Source organism: Schistocerca americana, chromosome 10, assembly GCF_021461395.2.
Source record: "Schistocerca americana isolate TAMUIC-IGC-003095 chromosome 10, iqSchAmer2.1, whole genome shotgun sequence".
NCBI lineage: Eukaryota > Metazoa > Arthropoda > Insecta > Orthoptera > Acrididae > Schistocerca > Schistocerca americana.
The window spans coordinates 80,121,308-80,133,694 of NC_060128.1; positions in this window are offsets into that span (position 1 = coordinate 80,121,308).

A 12,387-nucleotide genomic window follows, 5' to 3' on the forward strand; every position below is an offset into this window, starting at 1 on the left:
TTAACATCCACAGCCACTAGACTGTAGAACAAAGGCATTGGCTTACTAACTCAGTACAAGGTGATCAGAGTCCCTTACCCCATCATACTCAACCTGAAAGCAACGCCATCCCTGAAATCACATTTGCTTTACCCAGTCACCCTTGGACACACTCATGTCTCCAGACTCATTGGAAGTGATCATCTCACCATCATTCTCATAATCACCTACACCACACCCAATAGACACTACCCTCCAAATATTTTCCTGAAAATAAAAGAAGCCTACTCTCAAACCAATTGGAACACCTACCAAGGTTTCGTACATACCCAAATTCAACCCCCCCCCCCCCCGAATCTACCCTGCAAAGCAAAGGTTGACATTTTGCTCACCACATTCTTCCTTCAAGGTATCATGCCTTGTTTCAGGTCGCATCCACTATAATATCTACTCACGTAATTTACCCCCACGAGGCCACAGTTCTCCCAAGAGAATCTTGTCAACTACTCTGATCCTTCTTCTCCTAATCGCAGAACATTCCCTCATGTCACTGGCAACTACAGCAACATAATTGTAATCTCCTTCACACACACAAACACTGAGACTGTCAACAGAAAGTACCACATAACATACCAAATTAACCATAAACTCAACAAAGTATTGAAAAGCTATCCACCATATCACTAATACGAATCCTTCACCACATTATCCTCTCCTCCACAACAACCCACTATTACCAAGCAACCTCTAAAATGCTAACCTCTTTGCTTCATACCTTAAATATATCTGACAGTTCCCACTGATCCACACTTCATGCCCCGTGTCCACATGTTTTCCGAAGTATTCATTCTGCCTCTTGGTCGCAGCTTGCAATACTTTTGCATAACGTCACAACTCAAATTAAGCACACCAACTGCAGCACAAGACATTAGAACATCAGTCTCCAGAAAACACAATACCATCCATAGTCATGACTCCACTACATACCCCCAAGCATTGCTGTAAGATCCTATCTGATATGCCGGTTTCTATCTGGAGCTAAGGAAGACATCCAAAATACTCCTGTTTCTTAAATCTATCAAACCTCCCAGTGAACTAGAATGAAATTTTCACTCTACAGCGGAGTGTGCGCTGATATGAAACTTCCTGGCAGATTAAAACCGTGTGCCAGACTGAGACTCGAACTCGGGACCTTTACCATTCGTGGGCAAGTGCTCCTCCAACTGAGCTATCCAAGCACGACTCACACCCCATCCTCACAGTTTTAATTCCGCCAGTACCTCACCTCCTGTGAGGACGGGGCGTGAGTCGTGCTTGGGTAGCTCAGTTGGGAGAGCACTTGCCCGTGAAAGGCAAAGGTCCCGAGTTCGAGTCTCAGTCTGGCACACAGTTTTAATCTGCCAGGAAGTTTCATATCAGCGCACACTCCACCATAGAGTGAAAATTTCACTCTAGAAACAACCCCAGGCTGTGGCTAAGCCATGTCTCCGCAATATCCTTTCTTCCAGGAGTGCTAGTTCTGCAAGGTTTGCAGGAGAGCTTCTGTGATGTTTGGAAGGTAGGAGATGAGGTACTGGTGGAATTAAAGCTATGAGGATGGGGCGTGAGTTGTGCTTGGGTAGCTCAGTTGGTAGAGCACTTGCCCACAAAAGGTAAAGTTTCTGAGTTCGAGTCTAGGTCTGGCACACAGTTTTAATCTGCCAGGAAGTTTCCTCCCAGTGAACTATCTTCCTGTCAACCCATTAGGTTCTTACTTACATCTTCAGCAACATCCTTGAATCTGAAGTCACAAGACTTACTCTGAGGATGGTCGGATGATACGAAGCCAAAATATCAGTGGAAGAAATTTTATTTATACAACTTGGCAAACAAATGATAATCAGATGGGGAGCTATTAATATCAATGGGGGCTACTCTGGGAAGAAGGTAGAGCTGGCAGAGGCTGCAAGTAAGATGGGGCTAGATGTTTTAGCTGTTAGTGACATTCGGGTAAGGGGTGAGAAAGAAGAGGAAGTGGGAGAATACAAGGTCTACCTGTCAGGAGTCAAAGCAGGAATAGTACAATGGGGTGTAGGGCTTTACATCAGGAAAGAAATGGAACCCAGCGTAGTTGCAATAAGGTATGTAAATGAACGACTGATGTGGATAGATTTGACAGTGTCTAGCAAGAAAATTAGGATTGTGTCAGTATGTTCGCATTGTGAAGGGACAGATCAAGATAAGATGGATAGTTTTTATGAGGCACTCAGTGATGTAGTTGTTAGAGTAGTGGACAAGGACAGTGTTCTGCTCATGGGTGATTTTAATGCCAGGATTGGAAATCGAACAGAAGGGTATGAAAAGGTTATGGGTAAATTTGGAGAGGATATGGAGGCCAACAGGAACGGGAAACAACTCTTGGATTTCTGTGCCAGTATGGGTTTAGTAATCACAAACTCATTTTTTAAACATAAGAACATTCACCAGTATACTTGGGAAAGCAGGCGAACCAGATCTGTCATTGACTATATAATAACAGATCAGGAATTCAGGAAGGCTGTGAGGGACACACGTGTATTCAGGGGATTCTTTGATGACACTGATCATTATTTAATCTGCAGTGAAATTGGGATTGTGAGGCCGAAAGTGCAAGAGGTCAGGTCCATATGTAGGAGGATAAGAGTGGAGAAACTTCAGGATAAGGAAATCAGGCACAAGTACATAACAGCAATCTCAGAAAGGTACCAGTTAGTTGAATGTAGTCAGTTACAGTCATTGGAAAAGGAATGGACAAGGTACAGGGACACAGTACTAGAAGTGGCTAAAGAATGTCTTGGAACAGTAGTGTGTAAAAGTAGGATGAAGCAAACAGCTTGGTGGAATGACACAGTCAAGGCAGCCTGTAAAAGGAAAAAGAAGGCGTATCAAAAATGGCTACATACTAGAACTCAGGTAGACAGAGAAAGTTATGCTGAAGAAAGAAACGAAGCCAAACAGATAATTGCAGCATCCAAGAAGAAATCTTAGGAAGACTTTGGAAACAGGTTGGAGACTTTGGGTCAAGCTGCTGGAAAACCATTCTGGAGTGTAATTACCAGTCTTCGAAAGGGAGGTAAGAAGGAAATGACAAGTATTTTGGACAGGTCAGGAAAACTGCTGGTGAATCCTGTGGATTCCTTGGTCAGATGGAGGGAATATTTTGAAGAGTTGCTCAATGTAGGTGAAAATACGATCAGTAATGTTTCAGATTTCGAGGTACAATGGGATAGGAATGATGATGGAAATAGGATCACATTTGAGGAAGTGGAGAAAATGGTCAATAGATTGCAGTGCAATAAAGCAGCTGGGGTGAATGAAATTAAGTCAGAACTCATCAAATACAGTGGAATGTCAGGTTTTAAATGGCTACACAGGATAATTGAAATGGCCTGGGAGTCGGGACAGGTTCCATCAGACTGGACAAAAGCAGTAATCACATCAATCTTTAAACATGGAAACAGAAAAAATTGTAACAACTACAGAGGTATCTCTTTAATCAGCATTGTGGGTAAAATCTTCTCAGGTATTGTTGAAAGGAAAGTGTGGGTTTAGGCCTCTTAGAGGTTGTCAGGACCAGATCTTTAGCTTACGACAAATAATGGAGAAGTGTTATGAGTGGAACAGAGAATTGTATCTATGCTTTATAGATCTAGAAAAGGCATATGTCTGGGTTCCTAGGAGGAAGTTATTGTCTGTTCTACGAGATTATGGAATAGGAGGCAAAATTTTGCAAGCAATTAAAGGTCTTTACATGGATAGTCAGGCAGCAGTTAGAGTTGACGGTAAATTGAGTTCATGGTTCAGAGTAGTTTCAGGGGTAAGACAAGGCTGCAACCTGTCTCCACTGTTGTTCATATTATTTATGGATCATATGTTGAAAACAATAGACTGGATGGGTGAGATTAAGATATGTGAACACAAAATAAGCAGTCTTGCGTATGCAGATGACTTAGTTGTGATGGCAGATTCAATTGAAAGTTTGCAGAGTAATATTTCAGAGCTAGATCAGAAATGTAAGGACTATGGTATGAAGATTAGCATCTCCAAAATGAAAGTAATGTCAGTGGGAAAGAAATATAAACGGATTGAGTGCCAAATAGGAGAAACAAAGTTAGAACAGGTGGACGGTTTCAAGTACTTAGGATGCATATTCTCACAGGATGGCAACATAGTGAAAGAACTGGAAGCGAGGTGTAGCAAAGCTAATGCAGTGAGCGCTCAGCTACGATCTACTCTCTTCTGCAAGAAGGAAGTCAGTACCGAGACTAAGTTATCTGTGCACCGTTCAATCTTTCAACCAACTTTGTTGTATGGGAGCGAAAGCTGGGTGGATTCAGGTTACCTTATCAACAAGGTTGAGGTTACGGATATGAAAGTAGCTAGGATGATTGCAGGTACTAGTAGATGGGAACAATGGCAGGAGGGTGTCCACAATGAGGAAATCAAAGAAAAACTGGGAATGAACTCTACAGATGTAGCAGTCAGGGCAAACAGGCTTAGATGGTGGGGTCATGTTACACGCATGGGAGAAGCAAGGTTACCCAAGAGACTCATGGGTTCAGCAGTAGAGGGTAGGAGGAGTCGGGGCAGACCAAGGAGAAGGTACCTGGATTCGGTTAAGAATGATTTTGAAGTAATAGGTTTAACATCAGAAGAGGCACCAATGTTAGCACTGAATAGGGGATCATGGAGGAATTTTATAAGGGGGGCTATGCTCCAGACTGAACGCTGAAAGGCATAATCAGTCTTAAATGATGATGATGATGATGATGAGCTGCATGCATGAAATTTAATGGAGATTCAAGGATGTTGCTAAAGATGGGAGTAAGAACTTAATTGATTTATAGAAAGATAGTTCACTGGGAGGTTTGACAGATTTAAGAAACAGGAGTATTTTGGATGTCTCCATTAGGCCGCAAAAAGATGAAAATGCATCCTTGAATCTGTTTTAAACCAGCACTCCATATAATTAAGGAACACACCTACTCCCCAACACACAATATGGCTTCAATCCAAAACACTCAACAGACAATGAGCTCCTCATCTTCTTTTTGTAACAGATCAAATGCTGTTATGACATCTTTGTTTTTCTTGACCTTATAAATGTCCTTCAGTAGACATGACACATTGGTCCCCTCTTCAAACTGCAAACATATTCTCCTCCACTGAATTACACCCACTTTTTCGCTTCCTTTCTGACATGCTGCCCCTGTTTTGTTACCATCAGCCACACATAATACTGTATCTTTTAACCATCTCCAGTAGAGTCCCAAAGATCAGTCCAATCTTCTCTCTTCTACCTGCTCTACACAGTTAAGATGCCCCAGCCACCCATCTCCCTCCATTTGCTGCAGTATGCCGATGACAGCACCTTCCTTGTCAAGCGCCCAACCATACAAGCTCGTCAATGGTCCTTCCAGACCCATTTCAATTGCTTTATTTCCTGGTGTAATCCCTGGCACCTCAAAATTAATTCTAACAAAATCAGGCAATAATTATAGGATGTACTCCCCACCACTTCTTGTCTCCAACTTTCACTCATCATCCATAACCATGCTATATTTAGTAATAAAAAACTGCCTTATTTTCACTTTACTATTCTACTCAGCATACTTAGCAAAAGTTCAATATCACTAGGCCTGTGATGGCACAATGACCAAAGGAACACATCACGGTTCTGTGTTCCCGGCAGTAATTAAGTTCACACAGTGAACGACTGGCATGAAACAGAATCCAAAATACAGTAAGATCATTGTAAGTGTACAAGATCAGCCCAGAGCAAATAATAAAAGAACAGAACAAAAACATACAAGAAGAAGTAGTCAAAAACTTCAATTAGTGTGGTCCAAAGGCTTCAAGAGATAACAGCAAGTAGCTGTATGTGGCTATAACATGTATTTAAGCACAGAACTCTGCACAAAAATAGTATACCTACAAAACCAGAGCCATCCTCACCTTTCACAGTACAGCCAGAATCACTGAACCCCCAAAATCTTACCAGTCCTTGCAAGTGCTAGAATACCATGAGCTCAGTCTCATAGTCCACACCCATCTTCCCTATCCTACACATATCCTACACCAGTTTATAAAACTCCCCCTCTCATATTCCTCGGACATCTTTGAATATCCTATACAGTGAGAAAACTCAAAGCAAACACTAATTGTCTCTTCAATACTCTCAAATTATGGGTGGCTGCAACATTCATACCATACAGCCCACCCTCCATCCATCTCCCCACTTTCAATATCCTTTCCCAAGGCAACTCTAAAGGCTATTTCTGCTTGATCCAGAAGTCTACCCTAACATACACCTATTCAACCCAGCTCGCGCTATTTGTCCACAAGACTCAGAGGGCCATAGACACAGGTTCCCAGGTAGATGCCGTGTTTCTTGACTTCCGCAAGGTGTTTGATACAGTTCCCCACAGTCGTTTAATGAACAAAGTAAGAGCATATGGACTATCAGATCAATTGCGTGATTGGATAGAAGAGTTCCTAGATAATAGAATGCAGTATGTCATTCTCAATCGAGAGAAGTCTTCCGAAGTAAGAGTGATTTCAGGTGTGCCGCAGGGGAGTGTCGTAGGACCGTTGCTATTCACAATATACATGAATGACCTTGTGGATGACATCGGAAGTTCACTGAGGCTTTTTGCGGATGATGCTACAGTATATCGAGAGGTTGTAACAATTGAAAATTATACTGAAATGCAGGAGGATCTGCAGCGAATTTACGCATGGTGCAGAGAATGGCAATTGAATCTCAATGTAGACAAGTGTAATGTTCTGTGAATACATAGAAAGAAAGATCCCTTATCATTTAGCTACAATATAGCAGGTCAACAACTGGAAGCAGTTAATTCCATAAATTATTTGGGAGTACGCATTAGGAGTGATTTAAAATGAAATGATCATATAAAGTTGATCGTCGGTAAAGCAGATGCCACACTGAGATTCATTGGAAGAATCCTAAAGAAATGCAATCCAAAAACGAAGGAAGTAGGTTACAGTACGCTTGTTTGCCCACAGCTTGAATACTGCTCAGCAGTGTGGGATCCGTACCAGATGGGGTTGATAGAAGAGATAGAGAAGATCCAACAGAGAGCAGTGCGCTTCGTTACAGGATCATTTAGTAATCGCGAAAGCATTACAGAGATGATAGATAAACTCCAGTGAAAGACTGCAGAAGAGACGCTCAGTATCTCGGGCTTTTGTTGAAGTTTTGACAACATACCTTCACCGAGGAGTCAAGCAGTATATTGCTCCCTCCTACGTATATCTCGCAAAGAGACCATGAGAATAAAATCAGAGAGATTAGAGCCCACGCAGAGGCATACCGACAATCCTTCTTTCCACGAACAATACAAGACTGGAATAGAAGGGAGAACCGATAGAAGTACTCAAGGTACCCTCCGCCACACACCGTCAGGTGGCTTGCAGAGTATGGATGTAGATGTAGATGTACATGCAAATTCTGCAACCACCATGATCTGCATGACAGAGGCGTGGCCCCATGGTACTATGTATTAGGGTTTCTTCCCATTCATATAGTGCAGGAAAAAGGAGTACTTAAATGCTACTGTGCAGATAGCAATTTCTCTAATATTGTACTGACAGTTCCTTTGGAGAGAAATATGTAGGAGGTAATAGCACAATCCTAGATTTCTTACATACTACTGATCCTTGAAACTTTGTAAGTAGGCTTTTGCAGGATAGCTAGTTTTTTTTTTTTTTTTTTTTTTTTTTTTTTTTTTTTTTTTTTTTTTTTTAGGATTTCCATGACATTCTCTCATTTGGTCAAGCCAACCTGTCATCACCCACGCTGCACCTCTTTGTATATTTTTAATGTCCTATGTTACACCTTTTGGATATAGGTCCTACACATCCGTGCAATTTTTTAGGCTGGGTCACATAAGTGTTTTGTAAGCAATCTCTTTTGTAGATTGACTGCATTTTCCCAATATCCTACATATGAATTCAAATGTACCACTCTTTTCACATATGACTGGGCTTATGTGATCATTCCATTTCATATTGCCACAAATTGTTACAACCAAGAATCTGTATGAGTCAACTAAGTTGATTTTTGAGGCACTGATATTATAGTCACAGGATACTGAGATTTGCATTTTGAAAAGTGCAAAACTTTTTATATTTCTGAATATTTAAAGCAAGCTGCCAGTCTCTGGACAATTTTGAATCCTTTTCAACATCTGAATGAATATTTGGCCAGTTTTTTTGGTTAGTAATTAATTATAGATAACTGCCTCATCATCAAAAAGTCTGAGGTTGTTGTTGATATCGACACCCAGTGCATTAACTCACAATATGAATAGCAAGTGTACCAACACATTTCTCTGAGGCACACTTGTGGTTACTTCTACATCCACCAATGAACCTCTATCCAGGATGACTTACTGCATCCTCTCAACGAAGAAATACGCAACTCAGGCACACATTTCATTTGATACACCATATGATCGAACTTTTGTCAGTAAGTTTTGGTACCACACTCAGTCAAATGCTTTTCAAAATCAAGAAATTCTGCATCAACACGACTGCTCTGACCTGTAACCTTCAGGATGTCATGTGAGAAAAGTCCAAGTTAAGTCTTGCATGACTGATGTTTTTAGAATCTGTGCTGACTGGCCTAGAGGAAGTTGTTCTGTTTGACGTAATCTATATTATCTCCTTAAATCAAAGCTCCAAAACTTCTTCAAGCCTCCTGACCCATCTCTGCCACTTCCTGTGCCAGCCATCATTGTACACTGCCTTCCCATCCTGATATCATCCTCCCACATCTCAATGTAGCAACCCATTTATCTGTATTCTTCTATTGCCCCTCAGCTCACCATCTTTCCATTTACTGGGAACTGACTGTGAGGAACTTGTCAAATGCATCATTGTCATTATCATCATCAGGATCACCATCAACCTAGAACCAGATACACCATTGCTGACTGTGTTTTATAGTAACCCACAAGGAGATATTGTTTTTAATTTTTTTAATCCCATCATTTCAATATTCTTAACTGTAAAAACCTATTTCATATATATATATTTTAACATTATTTTGTTGAAGAGCAGCAATGTGGTTGCTGCCAGCTTGCACCCTCTCATAGGGGGGGGGGGGGGGGGGGGGGCTGGAAACAATTAACAACAACAATGACAACAACCAAATAATTCTCTTCTCTTCCATGCAATGTATGGACTTCTTTAACTCTCAGGTAGCAAATTGTTATGGATTATTTTTCTTTATTCACACACATATATGTGAAAATCTCTTGTTATCACAGTAATTTACAGAGATTTATCACATCATCTTCTCCTGCTGTGGACAGATCCTTTTTGCCATAGTCAAATTGCACAAATACCAACATATCCATAAGCAGACAGCACCTAATATATTTGCTTAAATGACAAGGGCTACTGTCCACACATTACATGGTTAGGTGGACAACACAGTGAACAATAACATGTCAGACACATGCATGGTGCAACCCAATACATGTAAATCTCCAGATGGCCCTCAGTCATTTAAAAAAATATCTCATGCAAAGATTTCATTATAACAAAGCCTCAAATACACAACTCCCACAATTTCATTCATCACACATTTTAAAGTCCTAGCAGAATATAAATAATTTAGGAGCAAAGGTGACAACTCATTGAATAGTGGAGACATTGAGTCATTAACAGACACCTAAAAAAAGAACGAAAAATAAGAATGAAAGTTTTAGAGCATTTAAACTGTAACACTACTCAGTAGACCACCACCAAACTAACCAGAACTCTCCTCCTTCTCCCCTCCCCCACTTTCTCTGACCACTCACCCTGCATTAGCCACTAATATAATTGATTTAAATGATCCAAATGAAGAAATTAAAAGTTATTTGAAATAATAATGGATCTACCTACCTAAAAAGGATTTTTGGCATCACCTAACACCACTGAAAATTTTGATGAATAGTGGACCATAATAAATCCACAGTTGGACCCTTACAGAGTCATTAAAGCAACCCCATAAGCATATTCATGTCAGTGATGCCCTTAATATAATTTCCATCTGGCTGAAGAAGTAAATACCCACCAACCCTTGTTACAGAGAACATCCTCAACGCAAAAAATTTGACAAACACATATATTGGCCAACCTGCAACAGCTGCAGGAAAGCAAAAGCTACCTAACATAAATGCAAATCAAAACTGCCTCCCCAAAAGTTGAAGTGATTACCCCTACACATACAATCCACTCCATGGTAATGACTCAATCTGGCCTTCACCCACAGCTCAAAGTATCATCTGTTTCACCACCCTAATCCTCACATGAGAGGCTCACGTCCTACAATACGTATCTACACATACCTATATACTCTGCAAACCACCATGAGGTGCATGTCAGAGGGTACACCCCACTGTACCAGTTATTCTGTTTTCTTCCTGTTCCATTCACATTTGAAGTGCGGGAAGAATGATTGTTTGAATGCCTATGTGCATGCAGTTATTATTCTAATTGTGTCCTCACGATCCCTATGTAAGCAATACATATGGGGGTGTCATATATTCCTAGAATAATTATTTAAAGCTGCTTCTTGAAACTGTTAATAGATAGTAAAAGGATATCTTATTAGCTGCTGCTTCCATCTTGCAGTAGGGTTTGATTTGGGGGTATTAATGCTAGTCAATATTCATGTTCATATTAAACTATTATTTAAATTGAATAGTATATATACAGCTGACAGTGTTCAGTGTAAAATTACATATATGCTCAATACGAGCAAGTGCTGAAAAGTAATACCTCCGAATTGTTTTTGGACACCTTCTGTCAGGTAAATACTTCCAAAATAACTGTAAACTTTCTCAGTATACATTTGCAAGTTTACAATTATTTTGAAAGTACTACATTATTGAGTAATAGCGAGTTTGGCTTTCAATTTCAGCTATCAATAACAAAAGCAGTAGACTGTCTCCTCAGTAATATATGTGAAGGATTTGAGAACAAGAAACTCACTTCTGCAACGCTGTTAGACTTAAGTAAAGCCGCTTATTCTGTCAGACATTACATGATAAAAAAGCTAGAGCTTTATGGTATGATATTGCAGCGGCTGTGTTGTCCAGAGGTACGGTGCGGTGATGAACAGGCATTGTAGCAAGCATATCTGTTATGAAATACATGAAATGTATTGGCAGTCGTGAATATGGACAACAATCAGTTGTATAATGGAGTGACAACAGTGAAAATTTGTGCTGGACCAGGACTCTAACCTGGATTTCCCATTTATTGTGAGCAGTCAGCTTGCCATTAGGAGATCATATTTATCTGCCAACACCAGGTGAGAGACTATCAATTAAAATGTCTCCCCTGTATGGGAATATACGTAAGGAACATACAAGTGCAAAAGGAAACTATAGTCCAACATTTATCCGAACAAGCTAAGAAAGTAGAACAGGAATTCCAAGAATTCCTAACGGAATTCCAGGAATTCCTAACGGAGAAGGAATGTCAGATCTCAGAACAAATAGAGAATAAAGTGAAGACTGCTTTGCAGCAAGTAACTAACGGCACAGCTGTTTGTAAACAGAGTGCAGTCGAAGCGTGTCAGCTCGCAGGTGAAAAACAGAAGCGAACTACAAATCTCCAATGCCACTGTGGCGCGATCTCCAAGAGGTTCAAGATCCCTGGACAAGACCGGAGTAGCAAGAAGGACCTGGAAAAATGGGAAGTTTTCTTAGGAGCAAGAAAGGAAGTGGCCCGAACAATAAGATGGACCAGAAGACGGAAGATGAAGTAGGAACTGGACGAGACTGAGACCAACTTCAGGAAAATCAACAGCAGACACTTTTTTGGGAAATTCAAAAAGAGTCCGAGTGGATACAAGGGTAGAGAACTGTTTATAAGAGATAAGAAAGGGGAGCTGGTTGTTAGTGCAAAGGAGAACTGTCGGATTTTTGCGGAGTACTTCCACGACCTGTTGAACTGTGAACCACATGAAGACAAGCTGGAACTAGGGACTGACACAGAAGAGAGAGAGCCTCACCCTCCAACCAGGGATGAAGTCGCACATGCCATAAGAAGGGGGGCAAGAGAGATGCAAAGAATTACAGGTGCTATCAAAACTATTGCTCGAGAGAGTAGAGGAACAGGTAGAAAGTACAGTTCGTGTGGGATTCAGAAAGGGAAGAGGTTGTATAGAACAGATATTTATCCTGAAGCAACTGATCGAACATAGGGCCTTAAAAAACAAAGAGATGGTAATAACCTTCTTGGACTTCACAAAGGCATATGACACCATCGACAGACAGACTCTTGTTAGGATCCTGAAGAACAGAGGACTGGATGGAACTACACAAGAACTCATAAAAGAAATTCTGACAGACAGAAAAGCAAGGG